Below are 15,254 nucleotides of genomic sequence, written 5' to 3'. Positions count from 1 at the left end.
CTGTGAACTGAAAAGCTCTGGAAATTTCCATTCTAAGTGCTTTTCTGGGAAATTAAAAAATGTATCACTGCAACTAGGACCATCCATCAAATCACATCTGCAGGAGAATTTGCAAATGCAATATATTAACTTACTGCTTGAATCTTCAAGCTTCATTTTCATATCTCCTACACTTTTCTGTATTTTCCACCTTTTGCTAGGTTTATAGCCAGAAGATTACAGTCATTGAAGGTTTTCTATGTTGCTGTTTTTTGAGTTTACATCAAAGTTCACCAGGTAGGTAGAATCCTAGTATAACAATGTCCTTATTGTGGTACCAAAATCAAGTCCCACTAGAGAGAATCCAAAGCTGACTTCATTCACACTGACTTCCCTCTGTGGTGATGGTGTTACTTTGTGTTTCCTGTGACTTTCTTTCACTGTATATGTGGGATCAACAAAATAATATTTCAAAATAATGTTTCCAAAGTTTTAAAAATAAATTTAAACCAGTTATAATATTGAAAAGGCTTAATAGCACTTGAACTTTCTTCAAATGCTAAGCAATATAAATGTTTAAATAGCACTGTTATTTGCAACAAAGAAATACACATGTGCACACACACACATACATAAACACACACACACACACACACACACCCCTCTATGGAATAAGAGAAGCTATCTTATATAACTGAAACTAAAAGGCAAGCAAAGCGACATAAGGAAATAACCACCGAAAACCTATATAAAAGTTGAAGAGAGAAAATAAATTGTTATTCATGAAGTTTGCTCATTTTCTCCTTCCTTCCCTTGGACCTGCATAATCTGTCTCCTTTCCTTCCTTCCTTCTTCACTTTGGAAATCTTCAGTAAAACCAGGTAAACTTATCTATGTTTACTCATATACAAACAATTTCTGGAAATCTTACAATCCCAAACTAAAACAAAACTAAACAAAGCAAACATACAAGCAAACAAAAACTGTGTGATGTTCTTAACAAACAGTAATAGATTGCTTTCAAAATCAATTCCAGAAAGTATATAGTTCTTCATCAGATGATTTAATAACCTGACAAGAATATATTTCAGTACTGGTTAAAATTGAGTACATAATCAATTTGTGTGTATGTGTGATAATCATTCAGGCATGCAGTTTTTCATTTAATTATTATATTTTATTTTATTTGAATACCATTCTTTATATATTCTCAAAGCATTTCATATAATACCTTTTTGCATTAATATTTCATATTCAGTTCATTATATTGAACTGAAGGTTCTAGGCCATCCTGAGGTTTTATGTTAAATTTTTTCTAAAAACTGTTAAATAAATTGTCATTCATATTATAAATTCACAAATTTTAGGTCCTCTCTAAAAAGAATCAGAAGTTTTCTAAGTTCACTTGGATTAAAATAATGAAAAAGCCCACAAAACTAATTTGCAAAGAAAACCTCTTACAAATTTGTTATACATCCGGAATTGTTTACTTTCTAATTATGTCAGATGTTCATTATGGTATGTTTGCTATGACCTGATAATGAAATACAGGAAAATATGATCAGTCTACAATTTCCTGCTTCCCTCTGATTTATTAATCATTTATCAATGCTTTCATTCCTTCCTTGTTGTGTTTTATGTTTTATTTTACACCCACACTTACTTGTAGAAAAGTACTTGTTTACACAAAGAGAGTGCTTTTTGATCTTAGGTTTTGATTATTTCAAACATCTGTTGGACAAATTTTACTGAAATGTGCAAGTAAGTAATGACTGAATTGACCTCTTAGGAAAAGCTGCATATGGAAAGATCATTGTTAACCATAAACAAGTGAAGGATATACCAACATTCACCACTAAATTTGATCTCAGGTGAACAAATTAAATGATTTGGTAGCCAAAAGACTTCTGTATTCTTGCCTAAAAAGGAACAGCAGTAAAGTATGAAGACAGCATAAACCTATGTTGGTTTGTGGAAAAGACAAGTTGGCAAGGATGAAAATGATCTCAGACTGAAGAAGTATGTAAAAAGTTAATAATATCTAACAGTAAGAGAAAACAGAGCTATTGATTATGCTTGGAAAACAGTGGAACAATAGAGCTTCAACAGAGCATATGATAGCTAGTAATAATTTTATGATAAAAGAGCGTTGCTAAGATTAGGTACTAGTGATATGCCTTCAAATACATATTTATAATCTCATTATCCAAATAATTTCTATAAAAAGTATACTTTAGGAAACAAATACAAATATTGATCCAGATGAGAAACTGACCACCTGCTTGTCACCCATATGGTAAATGTTGTTATTCTGTCAACCTAATGAGATCGCAGAAAGCCCAAGCATAGTTGTCAATCTTTTGCTCTTGGCGCCCATGCAAATCAAAGTCAAGTAGCCTCAGAAACTGGGACATTTGCACTTGTTCCTACTGGGCAATTATCACAAAGCTGTGACCCTGATTCTGTGAGAGATAAATAACTCTTTATAGGTAATTTCTAATCTTGATGACATTAAAAAGTATGTGACTAGTAGGACTCAAGGCATTATAATGACTTTATACTGTACTTGTTTCAGTGAAAAATATCAGTGGAAGTATCAGAATTGTATGGCAGAGACACAAACATCATTTGTCATCAAAGGTCTTTCTGAATTGGTCATCTCTATAAAGACTATTGCATGCGGTATGGACACAGATCATCCAAAGATGGTTAGCCCTGGTGTGGACTGTCTCTCCATCAACTCAACCCAAAGAGGCCTTATCTTGCTCCTCCTACCGAGCACCCTGCCTTAGCTTACTCCTGACGGCCTGGCCTCCACGCTGCTTCTTCCCTGGTGCCTGATGAACTAAGACATGTTCAGATGTTACAGACATCAGAGAACTTCTAAGTTCCAAACTTTCCCTGTGCCCCATTTTCGTAGGACTGTCTAGGATATACATTAATTAAAACTCAAATATTGATAATTCATAGTGGCTGATAATAGTTATCTTCTACCAGACTGCTTAAATGTTTTATTTCAAAACAAGATGGAAGAAAACCTGAAAGGACTAGTAGATGAGAGGGGGATGGACAGAGAGGTACACTTTGGTACCCCATCCAGCCTCACGTGGGGGGTCTGCCTTTCCTCTGTGCCAAGGCTGACCAGGCATGTACTCATTAACACTTCAGAAACAAACATCTATGAAATGCACTTGCTGAGTTTATTTGTGCTTTTTATTGCAAATGAAGTAATGGTTGGGATGGCAATGATTTAAAATACAGTAGTAGAGATTGTTTCCTTGTTAATAGGGCAGTAGAAGTGCAGAATAAAGTGTGCTTTGTAAATTACCAGAGAGACTCGTAAAACTGAATAAGCCCATTGATGAAAATACAGCGCAAGGTGATAACTTTAGGTGAGCCCTGAATAATAGACAATCATAAAAAATAATTAGGTTTAAACACATAATCTAGAGAAAAGAGCAAAATCTTTTTTTTTTTCATAAAATGCATATGTCTGAAAGGAATTTAGCTAAAGTTCAAATTAACTTATAAAATATACTTCATTTTTTAAAATACAGCCTAGCTTGTCTTTCTACTTATAAGGAACTATGTCACATTATTATTGGCAGCTCCCTTCATGTTTTATCACATTGATTGCTTTCAAAAATGATGTAATAGTCTCTTAGGTTGCAAATGTTTTTCCAAATTTTATTATAAAAAATGTTAAATATTTATAAAACATAAAGTATACAGCAAATATCCATATATCCATACCCGGATTCAATGATTAACATTTTTCTATATTTGCTTTATGACTTATCAATCCATTCTGCCAATCCACCTGATTTTTAAAAAAAAACATTTTCAATGTGAGATGAAGCTATCAGTACCCTTCACCCCTAAATATTTCAGCATGATACAAATACTTTTATTTTCTCTTGTAATTTAAAAATACCTTGCTAAGAGATAATAATTAACAAAATGCATTTCTTACTGTGCACTAAGTCACTAGGAGGCTAGTTAACTTGTCCATTAGAGCTTGGTGCTTATGAGGTGATGGCATTAATTTTAATCTCCCTGATGGGTCAGCGACTTATTTTCTTTGCCATGGGTACATATTAAAGTCCTAAAAACATTTAGTCATACTGAAACTTAACGTATTTTACACTAGGGAGTAATATGAAAGCGTACATGAATCTTCAGTTATGGGCAAATCAGTGAGCAGCCCCTACTGATGGTGTTAATGAAAGACATTCTGTAAATTATTCATTTATATACTCAGTGACTGTGAAACACATTTCAAAAAATACAGTCAAATAATAACAGTTTTTTTTCACCTTCTAGGTGTACCATATTTACAGATATGAATGCTTTATATTATTTTAGATATTTATTTCTAATGCAGGTTAGCTCTTCAACAGAATGCAAATTATGTTGCTGCTGTTGTTGCGGGGGAAGTAATTAGGTTTACTTATTTATTTATTTATTTTTTAGAGGAGGTACTGGGGATTGAACTCAGGACTTCTTACATGCTAAACTTGCACTCTAACAGTTGAGCTATATCCTCCTCCCTTAGAATGCAAATTATTAAAGAGTCTGATATAACCAGAGTAGTCTTTGCACCAATCATATAACAAGCAATCAGTCTTTGATTTCTCATTAAAAAACTGAGGCACCCTAATTAACAACAATTTAATGCTACGCTGTTGAAATAATGAATGAACAGTATGACTCATCACATTTACACAGTTTTCTTCATTTTACCTCATGTGCTTTAAAGTCCAAATTTATCTGGATTTATTCAATTTTATTGATTTTTCTTCTGAAGATTGGTAATTTTTAATCATCTATTTCTGACATATATTTATATATCACATATATATTAGCTTAGAAGTGCTATATGTAGACAAAGTAAGGTGTTACTATATTTATATTTCATATTATGCTGTAAAATAAGTAATTCTTCATATAATAAAGCAGTCTCCAACTTTTAAGTATTTTATAAGAATGCTGGAGCTTGATTCTAATAACCTGAAGGAATAAGGAGATTGTCAAGAACAATAAAATTCCAAAATTCTCTGTTGAGAAAAACAAGCCTCTCTTTAAGACTTATGATCCTGACAGCATTCTAATTCAATATTGAATACTTTTAAGCTGCTTACCAACTTAGGAGCAAACTCCATCCATTCCCTTATGTGTTGTTTCTATTTCCCTCCAAAGCTATCACCTATTTATAACCCAGATTCATTTAGTATAAATGATACACTCAACAGACCGCTAGCAAAAGTTAAGAAATTGACATGTCTTTATAAAAGGACCAATCTGTCTACCAAGAACATCATTCGCATAATAGATAGTAAGAAGAAAATAGTTATGCCATGCGAATATCTTACAAACTACAAACCCTTCATAGAAATTCCCACAAGAAACCTATCACAAAAAGTAATAGTTCTAACACATTTTGTTTGGAATAATGATGCCATTAACACTTGGCACCACAGTTCCCAAATGGAAGTGAGTTTGCATAATAGTTTACTTTACTCTTTATAAAGATAAAAACAGTAAGTCACTGTGCAGGGAAGCTGACATGCTTCAGGAATAAATGCCACTTAGAAATATAGAAAGTCTCACGATCCCTGACACAAGCCTACTATTTAAGTCAGGTTTTTAAAAAAAAAGATCTGGGCTTTGACTCTATTTCTTCATTTTATAAAAGAGCCATTCTTACTTGCTTAGATGGATAAAGAAAGTCCATACTAAAAACGTGGCAGTAAATAAATAAGTTATGTTAATATCAAACAAGGTAACAATTGTGATGTTAATGCTGAAATACTGGTGTAGTTTACTAAATGAAAATAACTTCAATAAAAGATTGTGGCTATTTTCAAAATATTAACAGAAAGATTTTTAATTCATTTTCCCATGTGAGACTAAGTTCTGAAAAAGATGCTTCTACAAAGAAGTTAATAATCTGGTATCCCTAAACAGGTCCACACTGTACAATTTATGTATCTTTTCTCCACTATTTGATGCTTGCCTTAAACCTTATATATTTTATCTAAAGTGCTCAAATATTCTGATGTCTGGGTCCTTCACACTGTGCCTAAAGATGATCAGCCATTTCCTTTTTAATTTTTCTTTCCCAAAACTTGTAAGTAGAGGAAAAGCATTAATGCATAGCTTTACATGCATCATCACTATTTGGAGAAAACAAAAGAGAATAAAATAACAAAACTTCTGCTGGCCAGAGGTGTAGTCCCCTTCCCCAAGAATATTCTGTTTTCAAATTTTCACTTTAGTCAACTAAAGCACACTGATTTGCAACATCACTCAGAAGTTTTTCTATTCTACTGAAAGCAAAAGCTCAGAATCCCTTGGTCTCTCACAAATTCCTTACTTTAACTTCTTCACCCATTCCCACCAACTGCGCCTCTTGTGTCTACCGGCTTGGTAAATCACATCAATCTCTCATTGCAGCCGCTAGCTTTTCCCTGACTGATCCTAGTCTCTTGGTCCGTTGACCCCCTTTGGTTATTCCTCCTTTTCCTAGTCATACTAGACCCTAAAATTAACTTACTCTGACAATAACGACTCTTGCACCTGAAAATTCTGTAACCAATTGTAAGCATATGAAGCAACTGAGAGAGGACTGTAACAATTATGGTTTCCACACTGCCATCTCCAAATACTCCCTTTCAGCAAGTCACAGAGGCATATTCAGGAGTCTGGATTAGCCATGAAGACACTCTAGGTGGTATGAGACTCCATCTAACCACTTTTGACAAGCCACTAATTTTAAAGTTGGCTCCCAAATCTATAGTACGAGATTCAAATTTTCCTCCAAGCTCTAATCTTCATCTGTCTTTACTACTTAGTTCCTGGACTATTATATTTTCAAAGCTCCTTTTCCAGCCTCCCTCACTTCAATTCTCCATTCATATGCAAACCACATTCATACTCTTGAAGGTGTTTTGATAAAAGTCACCTGGCAGGCAATGGGAGTCTTTTGTTGTTTTACATGTAACTTGGTGAGTTTTCGAGGTCCTCCTCAATCTGACCCCAAACTTTTATTTGGGATCTATCTCTCACTATTCCTATATTTGCAAATAAAATGCCATCTTATTCTCACTTAATCCTCATATTTTTGAACCCCACTCTTATGTATGAGAACACAACTGACAAGTGGAAGCGATTTGATGTGGCTGCAGTTCCTCACTTTCAGAGCAGGATCTAGCATGACAGGTGCTGCTTTCTCTTCCTCACACTGTCCTGCAGATGGTAGGATTTCCGTAACCATTATGTGATTGGAGGAAGGAAGCAGGAAAGACAGGAAAGAATGGAGTGAGAGAAGAAAGGACTAACAAGTATTAAGAAATACAAACCATTATTTACATCATAACTATTTCAGAGATACCATACCTATTATATCTTTCCCCCAAATATATAATGTATGGATAAAAACTGAACTAGATGTTATTTTATTAAGTTGCAAATGGAAGTATTAAAAATAATGTACAGCTCAGTTCTCTGAGGAACCACGAAATAATTAAATTTCCAAGCCTAAAAGAATGCCAAACTACATAGTGATTTGATTGAAAAAATGAAAAGGCAAGATATTACCTTCTGGATACAAGCCCAGGAGTGGGATTCCTGGGTCATATGGTAAGTCTATTCCTAGTCTTTTGAGGAATCTCCACACTGTTTTCCACAGTGGCTGCACCAAACTGCATTCCCACCAGCAGTGTAGGAGGGTTCCCCTTTCTCCACAGCCTCTCCAGCATTTGTCATTTTTGGATTTTTGAATGACGGCCATTCTGACTGGTGTGAGGTGATACCTCATTGTAGTTTTGATTTGCATTTCTCTGATAATTAGTGATATTGAACATTTTTTCATGTGCTTTTTGATCATTTGTATGTCTTCCTTGGAGAATTGCTTATTTAGGTCTTCTGCCCATTTTTGGATTGGGTTGTTTATTTTTTTCTTATTGAGTCGTATGAGCTGCTTATATATTTTGGAGATCAAGATATTAGATAAACGTAAGAGAATAAAAGCATCATTTTCCTTGGAGGTGGAAAGACATCAGTATGGTTGAGAGATGGATGTGCGTGCAAGTCAGAGTGGCAGAGATTGCCATCCGCACCAAGTATAAAGTTACGGAACTGGGAGGGCGTTCAGTTAGATCAAGAAAAAGAGAGAAACAGGAAACAAACAGATCAATTAGGTCATGAGTCAGGCAGGATGAGTAAACTACAAACAAAGAACAACAGGGACAGAACTACAGTGAGAGACAGAGAGCAAGAATGTGAGAGAGAGGGAGAGAAACTCTGGGTCTTTCTCTCTGGAAGAAGAATGAGCCAGAAGGGATTTGCTGGAGAAGGGGGGAGATGGAGTCGTGCTTGACTCTGCCTGTAGAGACAGGCATCATCTCTCTAGTGAGCACCTCAGGGAACAAGAAGGCATCACAGAGGCCTGGAGGCAGTGGGACCCTCCTTGACAGGACTGATGGGACTGCACCTGGTGTTCGGATCCAGGCACCTCATTATCCAAAAGGTGCAGAGAAGTTGGAAGGAGTTCAGAGACAAGATGGAAGAATGAATAAGATGCAGAGAAAAATGATTAATAATAAAAGATGAAAGCATTAAATGAGTACATCGTGGCAGAGCAACAAGTTGATGGGCAACTTAGCTATCTACAAACAGGCAAAGGACATAAATAATACGGAGAAAAGATATTATTCTTCAACCTGGCACCAAGGGGAGAGGTTTCAGATAATGATTGCAATAAGGCAGAAAAGAAGGCAATCCTAAAATTAGGAAGGGAAGTATAAACACACAAGCAAAAAATCCCTTCACCTGGTATGGAGTGAGGCTCCGTCCTGGGAAACAGCTGTTATCTGTCTGTATGTATAGGATACAAGCAACTTCACCACTCAGATGATGACCACGACTCTAAAAGACAAAGCAATCAACAGAATAAAATAAATTGGAATCATGTTAACAAGCTCAGTTTTCAAAAGAACTGAAAATTTTAGCTTTATCCTCCATGTTTTGTTCATACGGAGGTCTTCATTAATTAATGGCTTGAAATGGTGTCATAATTCAGCAGTTTTCATAGGGGCATAAAATGGGATAAGTCATCCTTTTAACATTGTTTTCAGCGATTCTTTGTGTTGGCTTGCAATCTGGTATATAATTGGACATGTGGGTAGATAAAACCTTGAAATCACCATTCCTGTGGGAGTGAGATGACTCCTCACAGAAGGAAGCAAGGGGTTCCCAGGTAGAACTTCTTCCATAATAACCATGTTGCTGAACGTCCTTGTGGGCCATCTGTTTTGCCTATGAATCACACTGGAAAAGCCACCCTATCATAGAAAGAAACAGAACTACCCACACAGGTATTATTTTTGGATGACAATATTTGGGTCAGCAAAACCTGTTACCAACCCAAACTCACATGCTCAAATATTCACAGGCCTACTCAGAAACTTTCTTTTATTAAGTAAAACCCAAAGTGCAGATTTCAGTATTTTAAGAAAACTCCTGATGCTCAGTAGAAAACCAAATAAATGAAATTCTTATACCATTCAAGTCATATTTTCCATTCATTTTCACTAAATATTTTATGCACTTGACAAACTTCCATCTCTATGCTTTGACAGTCAATATAATAATAATCTGGACCTGCTGTGTAGCTATTTCCAATTTGTAAAACACATGTGGGGTTTTTGTCTCATTTGAGCCTCACCTTTGGAGTAAGGTATCATTAATCCTCCACTTTACAAGTAACAAAGCTGAGAATAAGAGGAGATAGCACAGAACCTAAGGTCAGGTGGACAACAAGAACCACCAAGAGCAAAGACTGGCATCTTCTTTCTGACTGCATGCCTGTCATCTTCCCGCTGCACTGGATTTCTTAAGTGACTTGTGTCTTCACTCACAGCGTCAATAAGTACTTAGAGTTCATGTAAAATGATTATTATGTAAAGCCACATCCTTATCATGAGCTTCTTGGGAATCATTAAGGCACAATTCTTATAAGAAAAATGAAAGAAGCAGATGACGTAGATCAGGTGAAAAATGATTAAAAAAATTTAGTTACTAAAGTTTCCAGAATGTGTAGCCATTTGTTTTCACAGAATGACATATCCTAGTTGATTAAAATACAACTCATGCCACAATAACAAAGACAGTAGAAGGTTCCGGTAGATTCAAGCATTCGGAACAACAGGGTATTCTGAAGTGAAGTGGGCTGGAGAGAAAACAATATAGGAGAGGTATCCTGGGAGAGTGAGGCGAAACTTGAAGAAGGAAAATGTAGAAAAAGAGTTGGAAATTCTGTCCAGTCTCCAGGAACTGAAAAATGAGCATATGCACAAAAAAGAGACTTGGCAATTTCTTTCCAAATGCACCAAGGAGCAATCTGCAGAACAGAAGGTTCCAGTAGCTTAGAGGAAATACACTTAGCAGAGGCAAGCATCATCTTGGAACTGACTTAAAGGAAAATAACATTTAAAATGCTCAGACTACTTGGAAGTCAAAAGTAAAAGAACTGAGTCAGCAACTGAATGTTACAGGGCAAATGTTCAGAGCCTGAGGACATCCTAGCAGTGAGCTAGTGACCTGGAAGGACAGAGATGCAGTATGAAAGACACAGGAGAGGGAAAGCAGTGTTTTCTAAAATGTTAATCTACAGCTTGAAGGGAAGAAGAAAATTCCTAAAAGAAATGTGCAAGAATGTAAAACATACAGAGGATAAAGGAAAAGGGAAAAAAGGCAGCCTTTGAAAGTGTCTCTCCAAGAAAATGAGCTGATATTTCTGTAGCAATGGGGAGCTTGAGCTCTGGAATTAAACCGCCTGGGTCCACATCCCATTCCTCACACTTAATAGGCGGGAACTTGGGCAAGTTATGTAATTGCTCTATGCCTCTATTCTCTCATCTGTGTAAAGTAGAAAACAATACCACTCACCACACAACAGAATCATAATTAAGTAAGAAAACTCTTACAAAGCAAAGAACACAGTGCTTGTGAGAAAGTGAACAGCAAAATAAAGCAAAAATTCCTAACAGTATATTTATAACACTTGAAAAGTAAGAAATGGAATCTCAAAAAAACAAAGGCTATAAAAATGGTAAACATGATAGGAAAATAAATAAGGAAAGAAAGAATCAAATGTGCAACAGAAAAGATATAGGGAGAGTGAGAAAGATTAAGATTAGTTATGGGAGTGAGAAAGATTAAGATTAGTTATGGCTGCACTTTTTTAAAGTAATGAAAAAAAAAAACAAAAGATGTTACTTAAAAGGTATCTGATCCAAGGCAATTTTCTATGAAAAATGTAAATTAATGGAAAATGGGCAAAGAACCCCATTATTTTTGAAAGACGCAATTCAGAAATCCAGCTCCAGTCATTCAGAGAGGGGCCCTTCTTCTCATTCCCAGAATTGCCTTCAACTAACCAAGTGTTTCAATCCTGATTCAAGTAAATAATCAAGCATTTCATGTCTGAATGCCCTTTCAAAAATAGTAGGAAAAAAAAGTAAAGCCTGCCTATCTTCCAAATATAAATTGAAATGAAAAGTCATAGATGCCTGTTCTAACAAAGAAGCTTTGAACTTGCAGTAGAAGTTATAAATATTTATTTTTTAAATGGAACCTTCAATAAGAATGATAATAATAAACAACTTTTTTTTGAATGCTTACTACATGCTAAACTCAATGCATTTCATTTCAAGCTTCTACAGGTAGACATTATTTTTAATCCAAATTAGCTTGTGATGAAACTGATGCTGAGAGAACTCAAACTACTGCTTCAGGTCATATAGTCAGCCAGTAGCAAAGCATGGATTTGAACAAAGGTCTATCCGAGTAAAAGTTTGCTCTTTTAGCAATATTTCTATTGCAAAGCCTTTCTTGAATAATAATTTGAACTGAACCACTACATCATATAATGCCAAATATCCTAGATTTAAACATTTGTATTTAAACCAGCATTCTTAAAATCATTTTTAATTTTGGTAAAAAAAATGCAACATGAAATTTACCATCTTACCCTTTTTTAAAGTGTACAACTCAGTATTGTTATGTACAGCAACAGTTGTGCAACAGATCTCCAGAACTTTTTCATCTTACAGAACTGAAACTCAATACCCACTGAGCCAAATTCCCCATTTCTCCTTTCCCTCATCCCTGAAACCACCATTCTACTTTCTATGAGTTTGACAACGTACATACTTCATAAAAGTGGACTCACATGCTATGTGTCTTTCTGTGACTGAATTATTTCACTTAGCATGATGTCTTCAAGGTTTATCCATGTTGTGGCATGTGACTAGATTTCTTTCTTTTTTAAGGCTGAATAACTTTCCATTGTATATACAAACCATATTTTGTTTGTTCATTTACCCATTGATGAACATTTGGGTTATTTCCATCTCTTGGCTATTATAAATAATATCACAATAAACTTCGGTGGAGGAGTATTTCTTTGATATCTTGCTTTCAAGTATTTGGAACATATACCCAGAAGTGGGATTGCTGGGTCATGTGGTAATCATAAGTATAGTCAGTTTACAATGTTGCATCAATTTCTGGTGTACAGCATAATGTTTCAGTCATAGATACATACATATATTCCTTTCCATATTCTTTTTCATTATAGGTTACTACAAGATATTGTATATAGTTCCCATGTAAACATGGTTATCTATTTTATACACAGTAGTTAGTATCTGCAAATCTCAATCTCCCAATCTATCCCCTCCCACCCTCTTCCCCCTGGTAACCTTAAGTTTGTTTTCTATGTCTGTGAGTCTGTTTCTCTTTTGTAAATAAGTTCATCTGTGTCTTTTTTTTTTAATTTCACATATAAGTGATATCATATGGTATTTTTCTATCTCTTCCAGTCTTACTTCACTTAGAATGACAATCTCCAGGTGCATCCATGTTGCAACAAATGGCATTATTTTATTCTTTTTTAAGGCTAAATGGTATTCCATTGTATATATACCATAACTTCTTTATAGTAATCTGTTGATGGACATTTACGTTGTTTCCATGTCTTGGCCAGTATAAACAGTGCTGCTATGAGCATTGGGGTGCATGTATCTTTTCAAATTAGAGTTCCCTCTAGATATATGCCCAGGAGTGGCACTGCTTGCTCATAGGGAAAAGATGCTCAATATTGCTAATGATCAGAGAAATGTAAATCAAAACAACAGTGAGGTATCACCTACAGCAGTAAGAATGGCCATCATTAAAAAGTCCACAAATGATAAATGCTGGAGAGGGTGTGGAGAAAAAGGAATCCTCTTATACGATTGGTGGGAATGTAGTTTGGTGTAGCAATTATAGAAAACAGTATGGAAATTCCTTACAAAAATACTAAAAATAGACTTACCATATAACCCAGCAATCCCACTCCTGGGCACATTTTGAGTTTTTTTATGAACACTCCATACTGTTTTACTAAGAGGCTGGATCATTTTACATTCCTACCAACAGTGCACAAGGATTCCAATTTCTCTACATTTTCATCAACCCTTCTTATTTTCTGTTCTCTGGACAGTAGCCACCTTAATGGATGTGAAATGGCATGGCATGGTGGTTTTGATTTACATTTCTCTAATGATTAGTGACGTTGAATATCTTTTCATATGCTTATTGGTTATCTCTAAATTGTCTCTGAATAAATGTCTTTGCAAGTCCTTTGTTCATTTTTCAGTTTTTTAAAATTATTATTATTGAGTTGTAGGAGTCCTTTATATATTCTAGATATGAACCCTTATCAAATATATGATTTGCAATAATTTCTCCCATTTCAGTGGTTGCAGTTGAAACTCAGTTGTTTGCTCTGATGCACAAAAGTTTTTAGGTTTGATATAGTCCCCCAAACTAGTATATTTTTACCCAAACCTCTATCTATATCTCTACCTACCTACCTATCCCAACACTTGTGAAAGTAGACAACTAAATTTCACAAAAACCAAGAAGGTACAAAATAGTTTTTAGACAACTTAGCTTTTAAAAAAATAAGTTTAAGGGAAAAAAATGAAATTCCCTTAGTCACTCTCAGCTCTGATAGTCTAAGCATCTCACCAAGCTGTATTTGGTTTTCGTGTTTAAAGAGGCGTGGATTCTTTCACACGACGCAGCCTCTAAATACAAGCCAATTACTTCATCTGTGCTAACGTGAAGAAACAGTGACTTGAGCCAATGTAGAAGGAAAACTTTCAGTGTTATACATTATTGAGAGACTGAATGTCAGCTCCTAAAGTGGCACACAAATGCTGCATAATACACTTTATGTATTACTTTAGTGACTTTTCAGGACAGTATTGACAGGATGCAATTTTAACTTGAAATAGTGATGTTAAAACTTAGAACCTGTATGAGACTCAGCTCCACTGTATTTTGTCTGTAGCTGCTCAGTAAAATATGGTCCTTTACTCAGGAGGGTAACAATGTACTTAAAGAAAACATGTACACAAACAGCTATAATTTGGGCAAAATGCAATTGCTATAAAAGATATAAAGTATGAACTAAATCATTAAAAATGGTGATTAAGATGAAGGGGAATTGGGTGAAGACGATAAAAATTTCATACCAAGGATATCATTTAGGCTGGAATTGGAGAGTAAGTAATACTTGAGGAGACACATAAGACATGGCATGAGAAAAGAGGTGTTGTTAGTGTTGTTGCAGTTTCATGTGGTTGAAATAAGTGTGATCTAAGCTGCCAAGTTAGATTAAAGCCAGATCATACCAATTTAAGGCACTTTAACTGGACTCTGCCGTCACTCTGGGCAGGGAATGAATGACCATGTGGCATGAGAGTATGGCTGATGATGAAAGGATCACATTATCAGGGGAAAATCATACTTTACCACAATGGTTTCATTACTTGGGATTTTTCAGCAACTTGATGCATATGTAGAGCGATTTTTAAAAATTCACAACATCTAAGTCACTTCAGATCATTCCTTTTAAACAAAAGAGCATCCCTCTCAAAAAAATAGGAACAAGTGAGTGGTATAAGGGGTTTCAATTAATGGAAAGAAGATTCAATAAAGAAAATATATATATATATTTTATATATTTATATATATGAATATATATATATCAGGAGAAAATGAAAACTGGTTCACAAATTTTAAAATATATATGGTCTCTGTAACATAAAATTGTATAAATACATACCTGAGCATATTACATGCTTCTGTAGTTTTTTAATCAACAAAGGAAGGTACCAAGAAGACGGTTAACAGCATGAGCAGGTTTAATAATCATGAGT

The 15,254-nt window shown here is 35.0% G+C and overlaps 1 protein-coding gene across 3 annotated transcripts in view; it reads right to left on the bottom strand.

Moving 5' to 3' along the window:
- SEMA3D (semaphorin 3D) overlaps positions 1 to 15,254 on the bottom strand; it is a 178,581-nt gene that overhangs the window by 143,804 nt on the left and 19,523 nt on the right. For all 3 annotated transcript variants that reach the window (XM_031679711.2, XM_072965104.1, XM_072965105.1), the window contains exon 2: positions 8,812 to 8,907. The gene's annotated coding sequence lies outside the window, so the exon portion shown is untranslated. The remainder of the gene's footprint in view (positions 1 to 8,811; positions 8,908 to 15,254) is intronic.

The sequence above is a fragment of the Vicugna pacos genome, chromosome 7 (assembly GCF_048564905.1).
Source record: "Vicugna pacos chromosome 7, VicPac4, whole genome shotgun sequence".
Classification (NCBI taxonomy): domain Eukaryota; kingdom Metazoa; phylum Chordata; class Mammalia; order Artiodactyla; family Camelidae; genus Vicugna; species Vicugna pacos.
Note: the sequence above shows the minus strand (reverse complement) of the source record. Positions and strands in the feature narration are given on the sequence as shown.